This window comes from Pleurodeles waltl, unplaced genomic scaffold (assembly GCF_031143425.1).
Source record: "Pleurodeles waltl isolate 20211129_DDA unplaced genomic scaffold, aPleWal1.hap1.20221129 scaffold_39, whole genome shotgun sequence".
Classification (NCBI taxonomy): Eukaryota; Metazoa; Chordata; class Amphibia; order Caudata; family Salamandridae; genus Pleurodeles; species Pleurodeles waltl.
The window spans coordinates 6,630,710-6,635,488 of record NW_027150097.1 but is presented as its reverse complement, the minus strand read 5'-3'; the positions used below and the strand labels follow the sequence as shown (position 1 = coordinate 6,635,488).

The window sequence follows — 4,779 nt, the reverse complement described above, 5'->3', positions numbered from 1 at the left end:
TGTCAGAAGTGGGATTCGAACCCACGCCTCCAAAGGAGACTGCGACCTGAACGCAGCACCTTAGACCACTTGGCCATCCTGACACTCTTGACACTGCACTGATGGCTCAATTTCCAGCTTATAGACCAAAATGAGTGCCATGTACTGAGTGAATGTTGTTTAATGTCCTCTGTATTTTCAATTCCAGATCTTACTGCTCAGGGAAACAGTGGGATCTGAAGCTGATGAAGGAGAGAGGATGGATCATCCTGACAGTGGATCCGGTGGTGACTGCTACTAATTCTCAATCATCTACTACATGGGGTGTGGACATGCTGAATTTTGAGCCAGTGCACATGGCCGGTGGTGACTGCTACTAATTCTCAATCATCTACTACAGGGGGTGTGGACATGCAGAATTTGGAGCCAGTTCAAGATTCAGATCAGGAGGTGCCTGGCTCCATACCAATCAACTCAGTGCCTCTGAGACAAGGACTTGAACGGTACAGTTTGAGTCCTCGACCGCCATGCTCAACGCGGCTGCAAGGATTCGGGGTGGATTGACTGAATGTGGCATTTCTTGTTGTGTACTATTCTTGTATACTGGTTTAGTATAGTATCTTTTTTTTGAGCAGCTATGTTTGTTTTGTATTGGTTAAGGAGAAATGTTGTGTTCGTCATGGGCACGCCTATGATGCACACCAAGGGAGGTAGGGAGTGTTAGTCTCCCCCAAGTTTTGGAGTTGGATGGTAGGCGCAGTGACGTGGAACCGGAGAGAATAAAAGGTCAGAGAAGGTGTTCCTCGTGGCCAATGACTCTATATTATTCTCTGAGTATTTATTAATACTTATCTGTGAAACAGGCACTGTGTGTGCACGATGCAACACACCCCTCCCATGCCCTGAATACAGAAGTTAACAACCAGCTGTGATTGGGACGCAGGGGACCCTGGTGCCACTGAACCTTCTGCACTGTGACCCTGCTGAACTATTGACAGCTGTGCTTTTGATATGTAGGTTCGAAACCTTTATCTCTGCCCCTCTATCACGATTTGTTAAAGATGCTGTGATTTCCTGCTTTACCGATTTACTGCGATTTAGCCAACTTCAGGCAATTAGTGCAAGCAACGGACAATAGATCTTATCGATAATTTACAGAAACTGTTGACATTGTTTTTGATAAGGGTGCTTGGAAAAAAAAGTCCAAAAATGTATCCACCTCGCAAAAGACACTTGTCAGAAGTGGGGTTGAACCCACGTCTCCAAGGGAGACTGCGACCTGAATGCAGCACCTTAGACCACCCGGCCATCCTGACACTCTTGACACCAGACTGATGGCTCAATTTCCAGCTTATAAACCAAAATGAGTGCCATGAACTGAGTGAATGTTATTTAATGTCCTCTGTATTTTCAATTCCAGACCTTCCTGCTCAGGGAAACAGTGGGATCTGAAGCTGATGAAGGAGAGAGGATGGATCATCCTGACAGTGGACCCTGTGGTGACTGCTACTAATTCTCAATCATGTACTACATGGGGTGTGGACTTGCAGAATTTTGGAGCCAGTTCAAGATTCAGATCAGGAGGTGCCTGGCTCCATACCAATCAACTCAGTGCCTCTGAGACAAGGACTTGAACGGTACAGTTTGAGTCCTCGACCACCATGCTCAACGCGGCTGCAAGGATTCGGGGTGGATTGACTGACTGTGGTATTTATTGTTGTGTACTATTCTTGTATACTGGATTAGTATAGTATCTTTTTTTTGAGCAGCTATGTTTGTTTTGTATTGGTTAAGGAGAAATGTTGTGTTCGTCATGGGCACGCCCATGATGCACACCAAGGGAGGTAGGGAGTGTTAGTCTCCCCCGAGTTTTGGAGTTGGATGTTTGGTGCGGTGATGTGGAATCGGAGAGAATAAAAGGTAGGGGAAGGTGTTCCTCGTGGCCAAAGACTCCATATTATTCTTTGTGTATTTATTAAATCTTCTCTGCAAAACAGGCACTGTGTGTGCACGACGCAACACCCCCACCCCTCCCATCCCCTGAATACAGAAGTTAAAAACCAGCTGTGATTGTGACGCAGGGGACCCTGGTGCCACTGAACCTTCTGCACTGTGAACCTGCTGAACTATTGACAGCTGCGCTTTTGATATGTAGGGTCGAAACCTTTATCTCGGCCCCTCTATCACGATTTGTTGAAGATGCTGTGATTTCCTGCTTTACCGATTTACTGCGATTTAGCCAACTTCAGGCAATTAGTGCAAGCAACGGAAAATAGATCTTATCGATAATTTACAGAAACTGTTGACATTGTTTTTGATACGGTGCTTGGGAAAAAAAAGTCCAAAAATGTATACACCTCGCAAAATACACTTGTCAGAAGTGGGATTTTAACCCACGCCTCCAAGGGAGACTGCAACCTGAACGCAGCACCTTAGACCACTCGGCCATCCTGACACTCTTCACACCTCGCTCATGGCTCAATTTCAAGCGTATAAACCAAAATGAGTGCCATGTACTGAGTGAATGTTGTTTAATGTCCTCTGTATTTTCAATTCCAGACCTTCCTGCTCAGGGAAACAGTGGGATCTGAAGCTGATGAAGGAGAGAGGATGGATCATCCTGACAGTGAATCCGGTGGTGACTGCTACTAATTCTCAATCATCGACTACATGGGGTGTGGACATGCAGAAGTTTGAGCCAGTGCGCATGGCGGGTGATGACTGCTACTAATTCTCAATCATCTACTACAAGGGGTGTGGACTTGCAGAATTTGGAGCCAGTTCACGATTTAGATCAGGAGGTGCCTGGCTCCATACCAATCAACTCAGTGCCTCTGAGACAAGGACTTGAACGGTACAGTTTGAGTCCTCGACCGCCATGCTCAACGCGGCTGCAAGGATTCGGGGTGGATTGACTGAATGTGGCATTTCTTGTTGTGTACCATTCTTGTATACTGGATTAGTATAGTATCTTTTTTTTGAGCAGCTATGTTTGTTTTGTATTCGTTAAGGAGAAATGTTGTGTTCGTCATGGGCACGCCTATGATGCACACCAAGGGAGGTAGGGAGTGTTAGTCTCCCCCGAGTTTTGGAGTTGGATGGTAGGCGCGGTGACGTTGAACCGGAGAGAATAAAAGGTCAGGGAAGGTGTTCCTCGTGGCCAATGACTCTATATTATTCTCTGTGTATTTATTAAAACTTATCTGCGAAACAGGCACTGTGTGTGCACGATGCAACACACCCCTCCCATGCCCTGAATACAGAAGTTAAAAACCAGCTGTGATTGGGATGCAGGGGAACCTGGTGCCACTGAACCTTCTGCACTGTGAACCTGCTGAACTATTGACAGCTGTGCTTTTGATATGTAGGGTCGAAACCTTTATCTCGGCCCCTCTATCACGATTTGTTGAAGATGCTGTGATTTCCTGCTTTACCGATTTACTGCGATTTAGCCAACTTCAGGCAATTAGTGCAAGCAACGGACAATAGATCTTATTGATAATTTACAGAAACTGTTGACATTGTTTTTGATAAGGGTGCTTGGAAAAAAAAAGTCCAAAAATGTATCCACCTCGCAAAAGACACTTGTCAGGAGTGGGGTTTGAACCCATGTCGCCAAGGGAGACTGCAACCTCAACCCCGCACCTTAGACCACCTGGCCATCGTGACACTCTTGACACCAGACGGATGGCTCAATTTTCAGCTTATAAACCAAAATGAGTGCCATGTACTGAGTGAATGTTATTTAATGTCCTCTGTATTTTCAATTCCAGACCTTCCTGCTCAGGGAAACAGTGGGATCTGAAGCTGATGAAGGAGAGAGGATGGATCATCCTGACAGTGGATCCGGTGGTGACTGCTACTAATTCTCAATCATCTACTACATGGGGTGTGGACATGCTGAATTTTGAGCCAGTGCACATGGACGGTGGTGACTGCTACTAATTCTCAATCATTTACCACAGGGGGTGTGGACATGCAGAATTTGGAGCCAGTTCAAGATTCAGATCAGGAGGTGCCTGGCTCCATACCAATCAACTCAGTGCCTCTGAGACAAGGACTTGAACGGTACAGTTTGAGTCCTCGACCGCCATGCTCAACGCGGCTGCAAGGATTCGGGGTGGATTGACTGAATGTGGCATTTCTTGTTGCGTACTATTCTTGTATACTGGTTTAGTATAGTATCTTTTTTTTGAGCAGCTATGTTTGTTTTGTATTGGTTAAGGAGAAATGTTGTGTTCGTCATGGGCACGCCTATGATGCACACCAAGGGAGGTAGGGAGTGTTAGTCTCCCCCGAGCTTTAGAGTTGGATGGTAGGCGCGGTGACGTGGAACCGGAGAGAATAAAAGGTAGGGGAAGGTGTTCCTCGTGGCCAAAGACTCCATATTATTCTTTGTGTATTTATTAAAAGTTATCTGCAAAACAGGCACTGTGTGTGCACGACGCAACACACCCCTCCCATGCCCTGAATACAGAAGTTAAAAACCAGCTGTGATTGGGACGCAGGGGACCCTGGTGCCACTGAACCTTCTGCACTGTGAACCTGCTGAACTATTGACAGCTGCGCTCTTGATATGTAGGGTCGAAACCTTTATCTCTGCCCCTCTATCACGATTTGTTGAAGATGCTGTGATTTCCAGCTTTACCGATTTACTGCGATTTAGCCAACTTCAGGAAATTAGTGCAAGCAACGGACAATAGATCTTATCGATAATTTACAGAAACTGTTGACATTGTTTTTGATACGGGTGCTTGGAAAAAAAAAGTTCAAAAATGTATCCACCTCGCAAAAGACACT

General features: G+C 45.8%; 1 non-coding gene across 1 annotated transcript; it reads right to left on the bottom strand.

Annotated features, from left to right (window-relative positions):
• On the bottom strand, nt 1-83 carry TRNAL-CAG (transfer RNA leucine (anticodon CAG)). The gene has a single exon. It is a non-coding gene; the product is annotated as a tRNA-Leu (tRNA).
• Nucleotides 84-4,779: the final 4,696 nt, after the last annotated feature.